This window comes from Phyllobates terribilis, unplaced genomic scaffold (assembly GCF_046119375.1).
Source record: "Phyllobates terribilis strain yellow unplaced genomic scaffold, ASM4611937v1 Scaffold_12__6_contigs__length_324123572, whole genome shotgun sequence".
NCBI lineage: Eukaryota > Metazoa > Chordata > Amphibia > Anura > Dendrobatidae > Phyllobates > Phyllobates terribilis.
The window spans coordinates 148579409-148600009 of record NW_027362772.1 but is presented as its reverse complement, the minus strand read 5'-3'; the positions used below and the strand labels follow the sequence as shown (position 1 = coordinate 148600009).

General features: G+C 48.5%; 1 protein-coding gene across 11 annotated transcripts in view; it reads right to left on the bottom strand.

The window, feature by feature from the left end:
- The window catches only part of PTPRH (protein tyrosine phosphatase receptor type H), a 243491-nt gene that overhangs the window by 88583 nt on the left and 134307 nt on the right, over positions 1-20601 (bottom strand). The window lies entirely within an intron of this gene.

Here is a 20601-nt window from a genome sequence, read left to right as displayed (position 1 = left end):
TGTGGGAAACAGCAATTACTGTCGCAAGAGGTGGATGATGAGGAGACAATTGCCAGAAAGTCAGGAGGAGGACCAGGGTGCAGACATGGAAGACAAGGCAGTGGATGATTAAGTCACTAATCCAACCTGGGAAGGTGACATGCAGAGTGAGGACAGCAGCTCAGAGGGGGAGGGATACATAGCACCACAACACAGGCAGGAAGAGGAAGTGGGGTGGCCACAGACACAAGGCGGGCAACTGTTCTCCAGAACACCAACAAGAGGGAAGTTGCCAGTCCAAGGGTTAGGTCTTCCCGAGTCGCTTTTTTAAAGACTATCCAGTTAACCCCAAAAAGGTCATTTGCAACATCTGCCATGCTAGCATCAGCAGGGGCAGCACAACTGCAAGCCTGACTGCCACAAGCATCCTCAGGTACATGACAGTAAAGCACTCGACTAGTTGGTCCGAATGTCAGGGTCCAGAAACAGTTTCTGCGGGTGACACCACTGCCTTTTCTTCTGTTGTACGTGCAAGCCAGTCCCCTGTCCATGATGCAGGCGAAGATGCCTCCCACCTTGCACTTGTCGTTGCACACTTGCAACCACCATCAGCAACTACGTCCACGTCCTTGTCCCTACCCCAGTCCTTGGAACGCAAGTGCAAATACGCAGCCACCCACCCACCCACAGGTCACAATACTAAACCGCCACATTTCCAGACAGCTTGCATTGGAAATGTTGCCTATCAGGCTGGTGGAGACGGTAGCTTTCTGCAACTTCATGGCGGCGGTTATTCCACGATGCTCGGTACACAGTCGCCACTATTTCTCTCGGTGTGCAGTCCCCGCCTAATGTGTTCCATAACATTTCCCATGCCCTCACCAACAGTTACTGGGAAGATCCATCTTACCACAGACACATGGACAAGTGCTTGCGGCCAGTGACACTGTCGGACCCTGGAATGGAACACGTGCTACCGACGCCGAGGATTGTGGGCCCAGGTTCAATCTGCATTGCCTCAACCTTGTACAGCAGTTTCTGCATCTCCTCCTCCTCCTCCTCCATCTCCGAAACGTCAACATCATCAGTCACAAGCTGATCTGTCCAAGCTGCTTGTGAAAGTATGCCGCATGTGTGCCCATTTCCGTTAGTCTGCTGCAGCTTCCGCCGCCCTGGCAGTGCTTCAGCAGCATTTGTAACTTGCAGCTCATCGACTGGTGTGCGATGTCACCACACGTTGGAACTCAACAACTGCCCTCTGCTGCTCACAAAGCCTTGCCAACATCTGCAAGGTTGAGTTATTCTGGTCAGCCTCCGCACATAAGAGCTGATCAGTGGGCATGGATGTCTAACATCTGTGCGGTTCTCCAAAACTTTGAGGACTCCACGAAGATGGTGAGTGGTGATGATGCCATAATCAGCGTCACCATCCTGCTTCTCTGTCTACTGAAATGCTCGCTGCTCACAATTAAAGAGAAGGGCTTGCAGTCAGAGCAAGAAACTATACAGGATGATGCTACACAGCCCAGCCTCGTCTCATTTTCTCAACGTGGATTGGGTTATAAGGAGGAAGATCGGGAGCTGGTTTCCTGTGCTACAGACGCTGCTACCCACACCACCTTCATCCTGTCTGTTCAGAAAGGATGGCCTGAAGAGGAGGAGGACCAGGAGGAGCACGAGGGGGAGAACATGAACAGTAGTCCTCTTGGTGGGGACAGGGAAGTCTTGGCTGTTGGCAGTCTGGCACACATGGCTGAGTTTATGTTCCACTGCCATTCCCGTGACCCTCACGTTGTATGCATTTTGGGCAACAGTTATTATTGGTTGGTCACCCATCTAGACCTACACTACAAGGAGAACTTTATATCTCTCCTTACCCTGGCAGAGAGGTCTACAAAAATGTTGCAGTACCAGAAGGCCCTAGTTGAACAATTATTAAAAAAGTTCCCATCTGACAACACTTGCTGCAGAGGTTACAGTTCCTTGGACAACCAAGGAGTACAGGCGAGGGAGACACCTACCAGAGGCAGGGGGAACACTCAAAGGTCTGGCGCAGTTTTCTCAGACCCTTCCAACGCCCAGGCCCTGATACAAGGGGTACTTTGTAAAGGAGGGAAAAGTTTTGGAAGATGCTGAATAAGTACCTTGTATGGTCATACCAGCGTCCTCAGTGATTCCTCTGTGCCTTACAACTTTTGGGTGTCCAAAAAAATGAACAAGGGCTGGATTGGACCAGACTTCTCAACATCACCAGATGACAACAGCAAAACAAACTCAAATCCATTTTATTTTTCTGGTCTATTCCCATGCACCCCTTCACACCCAGACATGGGTATATGCTTCAGTCTTTATGTTGTCCTCCTCCTCAGCCTTCTCTTTATCCTCCACCACCATATCAACAGGGTGATCATCGTGCAAACCCCCATTAATTTTTTAAGGGCATTTATGATGCCCGCATGAACAATATTTAGAGACCTACCGCTAACATTTTTTAAAATATATACGTATACCCCCCAGGGGTAAATGTTTTTCAGCCCATGCACTTAGTGCATACGCATTAGCAGTCTATGAGACCCACTCCTTAATAATGGGAAGGCCAATTGAAATAAATTCTATATTCATTACCTCGCTTATCTGCAATTAGTGTGCAGGTGAGCTATCGCACTATGGATAGCGTATTACACGCATCCAGACAGGGGTTATTGCCTTATACTCCTTGCTGCTGCAACCAAAAAAATAAATAAAAAAAAATCTATTCTATTCCCTATTAATACCACTGTTAGCTGCATTTAGAATAGGGACAGGTGGTAGGTAATAACATCTGCTGGAAATTAGTGTTTATTCTGGTCACATCTCTTCCACAGTCCATAACTTAATTGATTCTTTCCATATACTCACTGACTGATTCATAACTTTTACGGTGATCTTTACGTAAAAAATTCATCAAAGTTGACAGAAATTCATCAAAGTTAACAAAATTTACTGATTTAATGTGTGTTTCGCAGCTTCTCTTCAGCTTCTGTATGTAAAAAGTAGTGGTGGGAGACTTGATGCTACTGGAGCTGGAATTACCACTTCAGAACTCTCCAGTACTTTATTTCCATCCATTTCTGGGTGCTTCTTGAAGTATGTTTGGGGTCATTGTCCTGCTGGAAGACCCATGACTAGTGTTGAGCATTCCGATACTGAAATATCGGGTATCGGCCGATATTCGCGGTATCGGAATTCCGATACTTAATTCCGATACTTTTGCAATATCGTATACCGGAATCGGAAGTTCCCATAATGCAATGAGACATTTTCATTTTATTCAGCCAATGAGGATCCTAAGAAGTGTGGGCACATCCTGTTAGGCATGTAGGCATCTTAACTAATGGCATGGCTGTGATTGGCTGCTGAAATGATGTCATGATGCACTATAAAAGCCACCGCCGCCATTTTGAGCTCACTCTGCTGTGAATTCAGTTAGGGATAGGACGCTGTTGTTCTGAGGGACAGTTTTAGCTACCTATTTGCTCTATACTGCTTTACCCAAGCTACTTTCTAAATCACTGTGCCTTGCAGTGCTAGTGCACAGTTCCCTGTGCTGTTCACCGCTGTCTGCAAGGTCTCTGTGTGTGAGTGCAGCTCACCCTGTAGTGTGTGCTTCAACCACGTCTGGTTATAGTGCACTCAGTGTGTGTCACTGCCTCATACATTGTCCTTTTTTGCCAATTCATAATTTTTCCTGATATCTCCTATTAGTGTGGTGGTTCCATCTGTATTCAGCTAAATTGGTTCCAAACACACTATATAGGAGTAGATAGAGACATTTTTTTCCGTCTTGCAGCACTAGTGCACAGTGCTCTGCATCTGTACTGTTCACCGCTGTCTGCAAGGTCTGGTGTGTGAGTGCAGCTCACCCTGTAGTGTGTGCTTCAACCCCGTCTGGTTGTAGTGCACTCAGTGTGTGTCACTGCCTCATACATTGTCCTTTTTTGCCAATTCATAATTTTTCCTGATTTCTCCTATTAGTGTGGTGGTTCCATCTGTATTCAGCTAAATTGGTTCCAAACACACTATATAGGAGTAGATAGAGACATTTTTTTCCGTCTTGCAGCGCTAGTGCACAGTGCTCTGCATCTGTACTGTTCACCGCTGTCTGCAAGGTCTGGTGTGTGAGTGCAGCTCACCCTGTAGTGTGTGCTTCAACCCCGTCTGGTTGTAGTGCACTCAGTGTGTGTCACTGCCTCATACATTGTCCTTTTTTGCCAATTCATAATTTTTCCTGATATCTCCTATTAGTGTGGTGGTTCCATCCGTATTCAGCTAAATTGGTTCCAAACACACTATATAGGAGTAGATAGAGAAATTTTTTTGGTCTTGCAGCGCTAGTGCACAGTGCTCTGCATCTGTACTGTTCACCGCTGTCTGCAAGGTCTGGTGTGTGAGTGCAGCTCACCCTGTAGTGTGTGCTTCAACCCCGTCTGGTTGTAGTGCACTCAGTGTGTGTCACTGCCTCATACATTGTCCTTTATTGCCAATTCATAATTTTTCCTGATATCTCCTATTAGTGTGGTGGTTCCATCCGTATTCAGCTAAATTGATTCCAAACACACTATATAGGAGTAGATAGAGGAGCCTTTCTGCAGCCTTGGGCCCTGCAGCCCCAGCCAGATTAGTATTAGCCTATTTTTTGCAGCCTCATCTATTGCATTGTAGGTTACCTTCCTACATTGTAATAGCTACAAAAAGTTTGTGATACTATCGTTATTACATCTTTAGGCACATCCAGTGTCTTTTTGTGACAAAAAAAAACCTAAATAAAGTTCACCAAACACTCCACTTTACAGTTGTGTAGGCCACATTAGCTCATATTAAAGTCTAGTCCACACTTTATAAAATTAGTGTTTCTTATACCTGTTAGCAGCTGTTCAGGAATAAGCACACTAAGCCCTTAGTACTTTTCTGCCTATCTTTATCAGTCTACCAAGATGAAGAAGGCAGGGAGTAAGGCATGTGGTCGTGGGCGTGGGCGTGGAGTTTCTGCAGGGAGAGGACGTGAGGATTCTGTGCCTGCAGGGAGAGGACGTGGGGATTCTGTGCCTGCTGCGGGCACCAGTGACTCAGCATCCCCCAGTTTTACCAGGGAACAGTCCTTTATGCGCAGCTTTGTAGGAGCTAGCCGTACCCCACTGCTGCGCGAGGACCAAATTGAAGCCGTTGTCGGATGGATGGCAGCTAACGCATCGACTTCAATTAGTTCCAGATCCTCTCAGGTCCTGAGCACTGAAGAGCACCCATCTGTCTCTTCACCACCTGCCAAATTGCCCAGGCAGTCAGAGAGCCCTGGACAGGAGCCATCTCTACTTCTGTTCTCTGAATCTCTTGGCTTGGAAAGAGGGGGCCAGCCAAGCAGAATTCGAGAATTTGAAGAAGAGGTAGTATGCAGTGATGCGCAACCGTTTTGTCTCTCTGAATCTGAAGAGGCGGGTGGGCCAGTGCCTATGGTCAGCAGCACACCTCAGTACGCATCTGATGATGAGACTCAGGTGCCACTTTCTGGTGCGTACTGTGCTGTCGAGACTACCCAGGAGAAGCAGTTGTTTGAAGAGGGTGGTGTAGATGATGAGGTCCTTGACCCATCATGGCGTGAGGGACAGGAAGGTGGTGGGAGCAGCTCTGAGGAAGAGATTCCCCGAACGGCCCAAAAAGGAGGGAGAGGGAGGGGGCAGACTTGGTTGCCTGTAGCCTCCACTTCGGCACCCATTAGGAGCATGGCTCTTCCAAAATCCAAAGCGGGCGCTCCCAAGACTTGCAGTGCCTGGTCCTTTTTTGACACAGTTGCAGATGACATTTGCTTTGTCAAATGCAAGCTGTGTAATCAGAAGGTGAAAAGAGGGAAAAGTGTCAGCAACCTCAATACCACAAATATGTGGAAACATGTGCGGACCAAGCACGTGGTGGAGTTACACAAACACACTGAAGACCTAGGCAAACCTACAGCGCCACCTACCACCTCTTCAGCTCGTGTTGTAGCCTCTTCCTCCAGCTCACACACAGCTGGTTCGGCTTCCTCACAGGATCGCCATGGAAGAATCTCTGGCACTGTTGTACAGAGACACAGTGTAATTCCACCCACAGCACCACTTTCCCAGTCATCCTCACACTCCCAGGCCAGTCTACAGCCATCGTTAGCACAGGCATGGGAGAAAAGGCGCCCATACTCGGCAAACCACCCCCGAGCACAGGCTCTGAATGCTGGCATTGCTAAACTACTGGCCCTTGAAATGCTATCATTCAGGCTGGTGGAGACTGACACATTCCGTAACTTTATGGCATTGGCAGTCCCACAATACAACGTGCCCAGCCGCTTTTATTTCAGCAGGCAAGCCGTCCCTGCCCTGCAACATCATGTGGAGGGAAAAATTAAACATGCGCTACAAAACGCCGTCAGTAGCAAGGTCCACCTGACCACTGATGCGTGGACCAGTAAGCATGGACAGGGACGATACCTTTCCCTCACTGCCCATTGGGTAAATGTTGTGGAGCCGGGTACAGATCTTGAGAGTGGCGCTGTACGTGTTCTGCCAACTCCAAGGATTGCAGGAATCCAGTCTGTACACATTGACTCCTCCTCATACTCCAGTTCCTCTGAATCAGCGCTGCAGGAGCCGTCACGGTCTACCTCCACATCGACCCGTGAACGGTTACCTGTTATGATGACCGATATGAGCACAGCCGTGGCCAAACGTCAACAGGCCGTATTAAAATTAATTTCTTTGGGGAATCGAAGCCACACAGCGCAGGAGCTCTGGAATGCCATCAAGCAGCAGAGTGACGTGTGGTTTGTGCCAGCGAATCTCCAGCCAGGCATGGTAGTGTGTGACAATGGCCGAAATCTGGTGGCAGCTCTGGGCCTAGGCAACCTCACTCACATCCCATGTCTGGCACATGTGCTCAACTTGGTCGTGCAGAGTTTTTTGAGGGACTATCCGGATCTTGATGCACTGCTTCACAAGGTCCGCATAGAGTGCGCTCACTTGCGGTGTTCCAGCAATGCAAGATCACGCATTGCAGCTCTGCAGCGCCGATTATGTCTTCCGGAACATCGCATCATATGTGACCTACCCACCAGGTGGAATTCAACGTTACATATGTTGGAGAGGTTGTGTGAGCAGCAGGCAGCAGTAATGGAGTACCAGCTGCAGCAGGCGCAAACAAGTCGCAGTGCGCGCCGTTCACACTTCACCACCACTGAGTGGGCCTCTATGAAGGACATTTGCCACGTTTTGCGTGCCTTCGATTATTCCACGCGGATGGCGAGTGCAGATGATGCACTAGTCAGCATGACTATCCCCCTTATCTGCCTGCTTGAAAAAACACTGCAAGCACTAAGGGACGAGGTTTTGGAAGAGGTGGAGGATGAGGAGTCACAAATGCCATCTGCTTCTCTACAGTCTGCGCAACGTGGTTCCTCACAAAGGCCTAGGCAGGGGACACTTTGTGAGGAGGATGAGGAGGAGTCAATGGATGAGGAAGACATCTGTCCAGAGGAGGGAGGTACACAATGCTCTAGTAGTCAGTATCTAGAGCGAGGGTGGGGTGATGCAGAGCAGGCAGAGATCACGCCTCAAGCAGGGGACAGCGTTTCTTGGCCAGTTGGCAGTCTGCAGCACATGGTTGATTTCATGCTGCAGTGCCTGAGAAACGACCGCCGCATCGCCCACATTCTCAACACGGCTGATTATTGGGTGTCCACCCTCCTAGATCCTCGCTACCGGGACAACTTACAAAGCCTCATAACACCGTTGAACCGGGAGCGTAAAATGCGGGAGTACCAAGACGCACTGGTGCATTCCATCATGTTCTCCATTCCAACCGAGAGCAGTGCTGCTAGTGCTTTACAAAGCAGCTCAGTGCGTCGAGGCAGTGGAGGAAGCTCTGCACAAAGAGGGAGCAGAAGCAGCGCCTCAGCACAAGGCAAGACCAGTATGGCCGAAATGTGGCAAAGTTTTGTGTCCCCGCCGCCACAAATGTCTACACCATCACAGACGGCTCCAGTCAGCAGGAGGCAACGTTTCCGTCAGATGGTGACAGACTACATGTCTTGCCCTCTTAGTGTACTCCCAGACGGCTCTTCTCCCTTCAAGTTTTGGGTCTGTAAGCTGGATACATGGCCAGAGCTTAGTCAGTATGCACTGGAGGTGCTAGCTTGCCCTGCTGCTAGTGTATTATCGGAACGCGTCTTTAGTGCCGCAGGTGGTGTACTAACAGACCGTCGCATGCGACTATCCTCCGATAACGTTGACCGGCTTACTTTTCTCAAAATGAACAAGGCCTGGATCTCTCATGAATTTGCCAGTCCTCTTCCAGAATAAATAATTGATTGGCAACAGTATCCAGGTCTCCTGTTCTGTTCATGTTTCTACCACCTGAACTGTAATCCCTGAGCTCCAACACCGCCAGTTGGCGCTCGGAAGTGCCGTCTGCACAGTCAACACTTGCTACCATGTTATTGGGGTTCAGTAACGTCAGCTGTTCCCCTGCTGTGCGGATGGCAATTTCTCCTGCTCTGTCCACATTCTCACTACTACAGATTTTAAAGTTGCTCCAATTACACCTCTGGCTCCTCTGTTTTCAGTATTATCCCTGAGCTCCAACACCGCCAGTTGGCGCTCGGAAGTGCCGTCTGCACAGTCAACACTTGCTGCCGTGTTATTGGGGTTCAGTAACGTCAGCTGTTCCCCTGCTGTGCGGACGGCAATTTCTCCTGCTCTGTCCACATCCACTGTACTACTGATTTAAAACCTCCTCCAAATACACCTCTGGCTCCTCTGTTTTCAGTATTATCCCTGAGCTCCAACACCGCCAGTTGGCGCTCGGAAGTGCCGTCTGCACAGTCAACACTTGCTACCATGTTATTGGGGTTCAGTAACGTCAGCTGTTCCCCTGCTGTGCGGACGGCAATTTCTCCTGCTTTGTCCACATTCTCACTACTACAGATTTTAAAGTTGCTCCAATTACACCTCTGGCTCCTCTGTTTTCATTCTTATCCCTGGGCTCCAACACCGCCAGTTGGCGCTCGGAAGTGCCGTCTGCACAGTCAACACTTGCTGCGGTGTTATTGGGGTTCGGTAACGTCAGCTGTTCCCCTGCTGTGTTCACGGCAATTTCTCCTGCTCTGTCCATATTCACTGTGCTACTTATTTAAAACTTGCTCCAATTACACCTCTGGCTCCTCTCTATTTTTATTCTTATCCCTGGGCTCCAGCACCGCCAGTTGGCGCTCGGAAGTGCTGTCTGCACAGTCAACACTTGCTGCCGTGTTATTGGGGTTCGGTAACGTCAGCTGTTCCCCTGCTGTACGGACGGCAATTTCTCCTGCTTTGTCCACATCCACTGTACTACACATTTTAAAGTTGCTCCAATTACACCTCTGGCTCCTCTGTTTTCATTCTTATCCCTGGGCTCCAGCACCGCCAGTTGGCGCTCGGAAGTGCCGTCTGCACAGTCAACACTTGCTGCGGTGTTATTGGGGTTCGGTAACGTCAGCTGTTCCCCTGCTGTGTTCACGGCAATTTCTCCTGCTCTGTCCATATTCACTGTGCTACTTATTTAAAACTTGCTCCAATTACACCTCTGGCTCCTCTCTATTTTTATTCTTATCCCTGGGCTCCAGCACCGCCAGTTGGCGCTCGGAAGTGCTGTCTGCACAATCAACACTTGCTGCCGTGTTATTGGGGTTCGGTAACGTCAGCTGTTCCCCTGCTGTGTTCACGGCAATTTCTCCTGCTTTGTCCACATCCACTGTACTACACATTTTAAAGTTGCTCCAATTACACCTCTGGCTCCTCTGTTTTCATTCTTATCCCTGGGCTCCAGCACCGCCAGTTGGCGCTCTGAAGTGCCGTCTGCTCAGTCAACACTTGCTGCGGTGTTATTGGGGTTCGGTAACGTCAGCTGTTCCCCTGCTGTGTTCACGGCAATTTCTCCTGCTCTGTCCATATTCACTGTGCTACTTATTTAAAACTTGCTCCAATTACACCTCTGGCTCCTCCGTTTTTAGTATTTACCCTGGGCTCCAATACCGCTAGTTGCTGCTCAGAAGTGCCGTCTGCACAGTCAACGCTTGCTCCAGTGTTATTGGGGTTCAGTAACGTCAGCTAATCCCCAGCTGTGTGTCCGGCAAATTCTCCTGCTTTGTCCACATCCACTGTACTACGGATTTAAAACCTCCTCCAAATACACCTCTGGCTCCTCTGTTTTTAGTATTTACCCTGGGCTCCAGCACCGCCAGCTGGTTCTCGGCAGTTCCATTGGCTCTTGTACCTTCTGCTACCCATCCGGGTTCCAGTACCGTCAGCTGGTCCTCGGTAGTTCCATTTGCTCTTGTATCTTCTGCTACCCATCCGGGTTCCAGTACCGTCAGCTGGTTCTCGGCAGTGCCTTTGGATTAGGTGCCTCCTTCTCGGTATCCAAGTTCCACCAACGTCTGCTGGTCCTTGGTAGTGCTTTCTGGCACAGGTACCTCCTGCTTAGTAACCGAGTTCCAGTAACATCAGCTGGTCCTCGGTAGTTCCATTGGCTCTTGTACCTTCTGCTACCCATCCGGGTTCCAGTACCGTCAGCTGGTCCTCGGTAGTTCCATTTGCTCTTGTATCTTCTGCTACCCATCCGGGTTCCAGTACCGTCAGCTGGTTCTCGGCAGTGTCTTTGGCACGGGTACTCCCTCCTGCCCAGCCTGGTTCCAGCACGCCAGCTGTTTCCGGGTAGTGTCAACGTCACTTTGCCTCCAATGCGTTGTCCTGTCGTGTTGCGGTCGGGTTAGCCGACTCTATGGTGCCTGCAGTTTAGGTGACTCCTATGTGGGCTGCGGGATCTGGCAATGAAGGCTGGTTCCATAGTGCCAATAGGACAAGCACCCCCTGTAGGACTGTGGGTTTTGGTAACTGCGGCCGGCTCGCGGCCTTGAACTTTTTTTTACATGGGTACCTTCTGCTACCCATCCGGGTTCCAGTACCGTCAGCTGGTTCTCGGCAGTGCCTTTGGATTAGGTGCCTCCTTCTCGGTATCCAAGTTCCACCAACGTCTGCTGGTCCTTGGTAGTGCTTTCTGGCACAGGTACCTCCTGCTTAGTAACCGAGTTCCAGTAACATCAGCTGGTCCTCGGTAGTTCCATTGGCTCTTGTACCTTCTGCTACCCATCCGGGTTCCAGTACCGTCAGCTGGTCCTCGGTAGTTCCTCAGCCTTCTTGTACCTTCTGCTACATTTCCAAGTTCAAGCTTTTTGAAATGGTTCTTGGTAATCACTCTGGATCTCCCTGACGAGGACCCTGAAGACGAGGACCCTGAAGACCAACCCTAAGAAGACGAGGACCCCGAAGACAATGACCCTGAAGACGAGGACCCTGAAGACCACCCCGAAGAAGACGAGGACCCTGAAGACCACCCCGAAGAAGACGAGGACCCTGAAGACCACCCCGAAGAAGACGAGGACCCCGAAGACGAGGACCCAGAAGACCACCCCGAAGAAGACCAAGAAGATGACCCTGAAGAAGTTGACCAAGAAGACAAAGAAGAGAAGTCAAGCACCAAGATACAGAAGAACAAGAGACAGAAAACCAAGAAGCAGAAATACAAGAAGCTGCAGAACAAAAAGCGGAAGAACATTAAGCATAAGACTAAAAATCAGAGCAAAAGATAATATCTAAATTATAAGCAGAAGATGACTAAGCAGTGTATGGGGGTGAGTCCGTTCCTCCTCGTGGTGCCCCTGGAAAAGACCTGCTGCTGCAGGCCAAACTGAACGCGGACAAATCCTGTTGTAAATCTTTTGTGACGGGCAGAACGAAAGGTGTAATGTCCAACCTTTTATAGATAACAACTACAGGAATGCCTGTCACAAATAAGAATATGATGAAGAAGAAGAATATGAAGAATGTAAAAAAAAGAATAATACGAAGAAGGTGAAGAAGAAGAAGGTGAAGAAGAAGTGGATGAAAAAGATGCTGAGGATGATGAAGGAGAAAGTGTGGGAGAAGTAAAAAAGAAGGTGAAGAGCATGGAAGTAGTGAAACATAAATATCTGACAAAATATAAAAATACTTAACATAGTTAATATTTCCGTAACTCAGAACATAATAAAAAAATAGTAATTCCTGCTATTCCATTTGACTGGGCTAAACCTCTATGCCTTTATTGTCTCCCCCACCTCCCCCAATACATTCTACATTATTCTTAGTTGTTTTCCTTCATGTAGAAATAACCTACAAGGAAAGAAAGGGTTTATTTTAATTCCGATATTTATGTCCCATTGACTTGCATTGGTTTCCGGTATCGGAATCGGCGATATCCGATACTTTTTTGGTATCGGTCCGATCCAATCCGATCCGATATTTCCCGATATCGGAAGGTATCGCTCAACACTACCCATGACCTAGGATGTAAATCCAGCTTTCTGTCCCTGGTCACTACATTGCAACCCAAAATCCTTTAGGAATCTTCGGATTTAACGATGCTTTGCACACAGTCAAGTCACACAGTGCCAGAGGCAGCAAAATAACTGCAAAAACCTTTGAACCTCCACCATATTTGACTGTAAGTACTGTGTTCTTTTATTTGTAGGTCTCATTCAATTTACAGTAAACAGTTGAATGATGTGGTTTACCAAAAAGCTCTATCTTGGTCTCATCTGTCCCCAAGACGCCTGCAGGCCCTCTAAAAATACTGGAGGCCGCCTTGCGGCACTCTATAGATTAAGACGGCCGCCTGCTGGACCTCCAAGTTTCAAACTTTTCCGAACAAAATTTTACCACCTCAGATGGATATGTTATATTGCAGTAGCAATATATGGCCATGCAAAGCATAGCCACCTGCTAGCCCTACAAGTTTCAAACTTTACAGTATTAATGTAGCGCCCCGAGGGCTCGGTCGCTACAGAGGTATTGCACCTCTGCCAGAGGTGTGATATTCCACTCCTGGGTAAGGATGGAGTATGGACCAGGGCTCGGTAGGCTGCATGCATCACACACACCCCATTTCCGGGGGACAGCTCAATGGTGCACGACATGCAGGCACGACAGAACCTGTCCCTGGCTGGAGTGGGGAGGGGGAGGAAAACCCGGTGATGTAGGAGCAGGAGGGGACGGTTCCTGAGCCCATTGGTTGCTGGTCACCTGGGCTCATGTTCTAGAGGGAAGTATAAAAGGTGGGCACCATCTTAGATCAGGGGGAGTTCAGTTAAGTTCAGACAGACAGTCAGAGAGGAGAAGACAGGGAGCAGAGGCTCTGTACGAGCTCTGCTCAGAGGCAGGCCTAGAGAAAAGGCCAGGGCCTGAGAGGAGAAGGAACAGAGGAGAAGAGAAGGAACAGGAAAGGGAAAGAAGTGGCCAAGAAACAGAAGGGCTCAGGAACAAGAAGGTGGAAGGGACCCTAAGCACCAACGTGAATCGGGTGACGGGTCAGGCAAGAAAAGGGTACCGGATCCCAATTTGGTGGAAGCTAATAATCTTCAGCCAAGAACCGGAGGTCGTGACCATCACTTGGTGTGACCCCTTGCTAAACCTTGCTAGGAAGGCATACCATATAGGGTAGCGGGAAACGGGGCCCACGTTTGCCCGCATAGACCCGTGGGAGCTGGACAAAAGCTTGGTCACTGGTGGGGCATGAGCCGAAGGAAGGATAGGAAGGAGCTCCTGAAGTGCCTGAGGGTTGACCGAGTCCCTCACCTGGTGGACACTGCACGGCTTGGGTGGTCACTGCTGGCGCTGAAGTGACCCGGAGCATATGAACTGTGAGTAAAAGACGTTGGACTGCAGTACGTTGTCTGTGTACTCCTTGCTCCTCCAGCACTAACGGCACTGGGACTCTCTACACCATCACCCCCACCATCCTCTACAATGCCCTGGGGCTGCACTCTTCCCGTGGGGAGTAACATTACCTCAGCTGCAAACACTATCAGCCTCAGCGGTCTGCACTGCAGCGGCGGTTAGCCCTGACCGCAATCCACGGGTGGCGTAGTCGGACATTACCTAAAACACATCATAGACTACCACTGGTCTGACCACCCTGAGCCACGGGACCGGGTCGCCACCACTACTCCCAGCATTGCCCTGAAGTCCGGTCTCGAGTGCCCCACGGCCCAGGGGGCGAGTCATTAATACGAAAAAGAAAATCTGCCCTTCTCAGATGGATAAATTATATTGCAGTAGCAATATGCGGCTATGCTTTGCATAGCCAGCTGCTGGCACTCTAACAATATGCCGCCTGATGGCCCTCCATAAATAGTGAGGCCTAAAAAAAAAAAATGGGACTTTCAGAGTCCCTCCTTCATAAATGAAACAGGATGTCTGATCATGTCTTACACACCACATGGGCAGATAAGGTAGTAAAATGTTAAAATTACATTTACTGGTGAATGTATTTTTCACTGCGAAAGTGCAAACACACAGCAAAAACACTACGCATGAACATAGCCCAAGGTGTGGAGGAGCATATATTTTTTTATTTATTTTGCCTTATATAAAAGTCATTATCCTGTTTCTTAATATTTTTTCCAGGAAAATCCATTTTATTTTTTTTTGTATGTTTTATTGTAAGTCCATAAAAGTGGCGTAATACCTCTGACAACATTGTTCACAGCAGTGACCTAGGATTCAGAAATGCGTCCAGGGGTCTTTCCCATGCTGTATCCATGTAATTTCAACACGGTTTCCATCGATTTGACCAATTTTTAGACTCCCTCCAGACCTCGGGGGGGGGGGGGGAAGGGGGGCAGGAAAAATGCTTGAGTTTCCCCATTGACTTACACTGTACTCATTACTCGGGTCGAGCACCCGAGCATTCCAATTGCTTGACTCGAGTAACAAGCAGTGCACCCGCTCATTTTAGTGCTCGCTCATCACTATTAAACAACAAATGGGACTTCCGCACAAGCGAGAGAATTAGGGTTGAAATATATGTAGTTGTGCATCTTCAAAGAATATTTAAAGCATTTTTTAATTTGGATTTTAGAGTAAAGTAAATAAACTATTTGTGAACTTACGATAAGGAGGAGGAGGCAATGCATACACGTGAGTCTTTTACTAAAACTTATGGGTTTTGTGCTAACCGCCCAATGTGGCAAACAGGTCAAGAGACCCCATTCTCCAAGCAATCAGAGGGATCTAGACAGTGCATCACTAGTACTTATCTGTCCCTGCTTTTGCGTGGCTGCTCACATGCAGTTTCCCTGTCAAAAAAGCACTTGTCCATCTTTGTTATTCAGTAGTGATGAGCGAGCACTAAAATACTCGGGTACTAGTTGCTCGGGTCGAGCAAATTGTAATGCTCGAGTGCTCGGTCTGAGTAACGAGCCCAATGTAAGTTTATTGGAAACTCGAGCATTTTTCCGGCGCCCCCCCCCCTCCGGCGGTCTGCAGAGGGCCTAAAAATTGCCCACTGGGAACAGTGCTCAAATGGTATGGGAACAGCATGGGGAAGACCCCTGAAAGCATTTCTGACTCCCAGGTCACTGCTGTCAACAATGTTGTCAGAGGTATTACGCCACTTTTACGGACACACAATAAAACATACGAAAACTAAACAAAAATGGATTTTCCTGGGAAATATGTTAAGGAACATACTGTACTTTCCAGGGTAACGACTTGTATATAAAGGCAAAATAAATGACCAAAAACAAAAATGCTCCTCCATACCTTAGGCTATGTTCGTAGCGTTTTTGATGCTTTTTTGCACTTTTCCATTCCTTTCAACGGTGAAAAATGCATTCACCAGGAAGTCTCATTTTAACATTTTACTACCTTATCTGGTCATGTAGTGTGTGAGACATGATCAGATACATCCTCTTTCATTTATGAAGGAGGGACTCTGAAAATCACAAAGATTATTTTTATATAGCCATCAGGCGGCCCTTACTATTCTTAAAGGGCCAGCAGTCGGCTTTGCTTTGTTGTTCCCATTATTAAAGAGTGGGTCCCCTATACTGTTATTGCGTATGCAGTGACTGCAAGGACTGCCAAAAATTTGAATGCACCCCAATACCCCTTTGAAGAGACAGAGGAGGGTCTCAGTAAAAAAAATGTTCCCATTATAAAGGAGCGGGTCTCCTATAGTGGTAATGCCCATGCAGTGACTACAAGGGCTGCCAAAATTTGGAAAAAATCCCAATAACAACTTAAAGACACAGAGCTGGGCCACAGTAACGACATGTTCCCATTAGAAAGAAGCGGGCCTCCCATACTGTTTGCCTATGCAGTGAATGCAACTGCTTCCAAAAATTTGGAGGAACTCTAATGCCCCTTGCAAGAGACATAGATATGGTGATATTGTGGTGTTATGGTGGTGGAGGATGAGGATGAGAAGAAGGAGGACAAGAGCAAATAGACAAAATCAGGAAGCTTATACCCATGTCTGGATGTGAAGACAGAGGTGCAAGTGAATAGAGTTAGACATCTCAATAAAAAGACACTACGCTGCTATCATTCTGTGGTTTTTAGAAGTCTGGCCCAATCCAGCCCTTGTTCATTTTTATAAGAGTCAGCCTGTTAGCATATTCAGTTGACAGGCGGATGCGCCTATCTGTTATAATTCCACCAGTGGCACTAAAAACCCGGTCTGACAAAACGCTAGGGGTAGGGCAGGCCAGTACCTCCAAGGCGCAGAGAGCCAGTTCATGCCATGTGTCCAGCTTGGATACCCAATAATTATAAGGTACAGAGGAATCACGGAGGACCTTGGTACGGTCGGCAAGGTACTCCCTCAGCATATTCCGAAAAGTTTCCCTCCTTGGGAGAGTACCCCGCACCTCAGGGCTTGTGCAATGGCAGGGTCTGAGAAAACTGTCCCAGAACTTTGACAGTGTTCCCTTGCTTCTGCTGGATTGCATTTGTGTCTCTCTTGCCTGTACTCCTTGGTTGTCCAACGAACTGTGACCTCTGCCGCCAGCATTTTCAGATGGGAATTTTTTTAATAATTCCACAACAAGGGCATTCTGGTACTGTCCCATTGTATTAAGCCTGTTCGGCAAGGGAATAAGAGACAGAAAGTTATCCTTGTAGCGTTGGTCTAGAAGTGTCACCAACCAGTAATGACTGTCACCCAAAATTTGGAAAACGCGAGTGTCACAGAAAAGGCAGCGTAACAAACTCAGCCATGTGTGCCAGACTGCAAAGAGGCAAGACTTCCATGTCCTCACCTAGAGGACGACTGACCATGCTCTCCTCCTCATCCTCCTTCTCTGTCCTCAGGCCATCCACGCTGAACAGACAGTATGACAGTTGTGCAGGTAGTACCGTCTATAGCACAGGAAACTAGCTCCTGTTCTTCCTCCTCCTCCTCTTCCTCATTGTAACCCAATCCACGATGAGATGAGATGAGGCTGGGCAGTGTGGAATCACCTTATATGGTTTCTTGCTCCATCTCATCGTGCTCCACCTGCAATGCATCCTCTTTAACTGTAAGCAGAGAGCGTTTCAGAAGACAGAGAAGTGGGATGGTGACGCTAATTATGGTGTCATCGCCGCTCACCATCTTTGTGGACTCCTCAATGTTTTGAAGTATGGTACAGATGTCTGACTTCCATGTCCACTCCTGAGGTTTCATGTGTGGAGTCTGACCTAAATACCGACAGCCGTGTTGATTTTGGTACTCAACAACTGCCTTCTTCTGCTCACAAATCCTTCCCAACATCTGCAATGTAGAGTTCCAACGCGTGGGGACATCGTACACCAGTGGGTGACCTGGAAGTGGCAAACACTGCTGAAGCACAGCAAGGGCGGCGGAAACTGTAGCTGACTTTCTAAAATGGGCACACATGTGGTGTACTTTGACAAGCAGATGCGACAGATCTGGGCAGGCATGGTACATGTGTGAGCTTGCCTCGCCTCAGAGCCGCCACCAGGTTCCGGCCATTGTCACACACGACCATGTCTGGCTGTAGGTTCAGAGGTGTGAGCCATAGATCTGCCTGCTCTTTCAGAGCTGTCCACAACTCTTCAGCATTGTGCGGTTTGTCACCTAAGCATATTAGCTTCAGCACAGCCTGTTGCCACTTGGCCGAGGCAGTGCTGCTGTGCTTCTAGCTTCTGACTAATGTCTTCATTTCGGAGATGGAGGCTAAAGAAGGAGGAGGTGCAGGAGCTGTAGAATGTGCTGGCAACCCTGATTGATCCAGGGCCCACAATCTTCGGCGTTGGGAAGATGTGTTCCGTCCCAAGGTCCGACTGGGCCCACTATATTAACCCAGTGTGCCGTCAGCGAGATGTACCGTCTCTGCCCACAAGCACTTGTCCATGTGTCCATGGTTAGGTGGAGTTTCCCAGTAACTGCATTGTTGAGGGCACGGCTAATGCTGTGGGACACATGCTCGTGTAATGCGGGGACTGCACACTGGGAGAAATAGTAGTGACTGGGGACAGAGTACCGTGGGACGGCCACCGCCATCAAGTTGCGAAAAGCTTTAGTCTCCACGACCCTAAAAAGCAACATTTCAAGCGCAAGCAGTCGAGATATGTGTGAATTTAGTAGTGTGGCCTGTGGGGTATTGACTGTGTATTTGCGCTTGCGTTTCAAGGACTGCGGTAGGGACAATCTGAACGCTGCGCTGGGACAAGGATGTGGACGTACTTGCTGATGGTGCCAGTTGAGAGTGTGCAACAACAAGTGCAGGGCGGGAGGCATCTTCGCATGTGCCATGGACAGGGGATTGGCTTGCACGCACAACAGCGGAACAAGCAGTGGTGTCACCCACAGACACTGTTCCTGGACACTGGGGTTCGGCTCACTTAGTAGAGTGCTTTGCTGCCATGTGCCTGATCATGCTGGTGGTCAGGCTGCTAGTTTTGCTACCCCCTGCTGATGCTGGCATGGCAGCTGGTGCAAATGGCCTTTTTGGGGTTATCTGCAGAGTCTTTAAAAAACAACCAGACTCGGGAAGACCTAACAGTTGTACTGGGAACTTCCGTCGTGTTGGTGTTACCGGGAACACTTTCCCGCCTTGTGTCTTCGGCCACTACACTGTTTCTTCCTGCCTGTTGTCGTGCTACGCCTTCCTCTGTATGTCCCCCTGCCAGGTTGGGTCAGTTAGTATATCATCCACCACCTCGTCTTCCACTTCCGCACCCTGGTCCTCCTCCTGACTTTCTGGCAATTGTGTCTCATCATTGTCCACCTCTTGTGACACTTTCCCACTGTTGCCTTCGTGTGACCGTGGCTGCTCAAATATTTGGGCATCACTACACGCTATCTCCTCTTGACTTCCTTGAAGCTGGCCGGGCGGGAGGCCTGAACCTATAAATGGAAAAGTGAACAGCTCTTCAGAGTGTCCAAGTGTGGAATCAGTTGTCAACGAACACTTAGCATGGTGGGAGGAAGGAGGATCAGGGTGAGGAATATGCGGTCCAGACTCACGGCTACTGAGATTTGACCGTGTGGAACACAGGGTGGTAGTGGTGGCAAAGTGACTGGAAGCATTATCTGCTATCCAACCAACAAGTGAGTGGGGGCTTCACAACTCTGCGATGCACGGATAGGGTGCCGGGCATCCCGCCTAGTCGAATAGTAGGGGCGTATAATAGGATGCTGGCTAGGCACGGTGCCGCGAGTGTGTGAATTGCACCCTACTGCAAGTTTCATCTGTGTGCAGTTTTAGTGCTGGGTAGTCGCCCCTCCAGTGAGAGTGGTTGAGGGCGATTGTTCGTTAGCATTCTGCACCTGTGTTACCTCCTTCTAACAAAAGGGGGCCGGCCGTGTCCTGGTGTGCATTTTTTCTTGAAACCTTGGCTGGTGAGTACCATTGCCTTTTGCTATTTTCTATCCAACCAACAACCTTTTGACATTGCTCTGTGTTCAATAGTGGTGTGCTGCAGTCCCCTAGCAATTGGGACAGGAAGGTCGGGCGACAAGATGTGGGTGTTTATTGAGGAACAATTTCAGCTTGCCCACGGCATCGGCCTCTGCATGCACCATCACCATCACGTCCACTTCCCCGTCCCTTGCCACGCACCTTGCCCATTTTAAATGGAGGACAATATTTTCCACGTTCACTAGAAATAGCTGATTTTGGAACGCAGTTATATGTGATGCCTCTGAGAGAGAACCACGGTTTTAAATAGCAGGCCTGTAATTTGCTAATACTATCCTTCACAGACACCTAGTGTGAATAACTTGACTGACACACTGCAACAAAACAAAAATGTAGTAAGGTATTGTACGTGTAGAAGGCGCTTATCAGGCTAACTACTACCAATGGCAGCAATAATTGTGGACAGGGAACCACTAATGTCCGTAGTAGATATACTACAATAAATTAACTGTTCTATAGTAAAAATTGCGCTATCGGTAGTGAAAAAGAGATCAGGAGAAGAGTGCTATTATTTTATAAAAAATGTTTTATTTGTTTGGATGCTTAAGATAAAAACTTGATAAAATGCAGGATTAAAAGACGAGTGTAGTAAACAATTAATTAGTTTGGGATAAAAAACCTAATGATATACAAGGTGTAATAAATAGTTAAATCCAGCAGTTAATTTGGCGTGGTAAAATGCCTGTGGTGGCTTTGTACCTGGAAAGAAGAGGAGTTTGGTTAGGGCTATCGTTCTCTGGTATTGGATATGCTTAGCTGGCTGTGGAGCTGTTACTCAC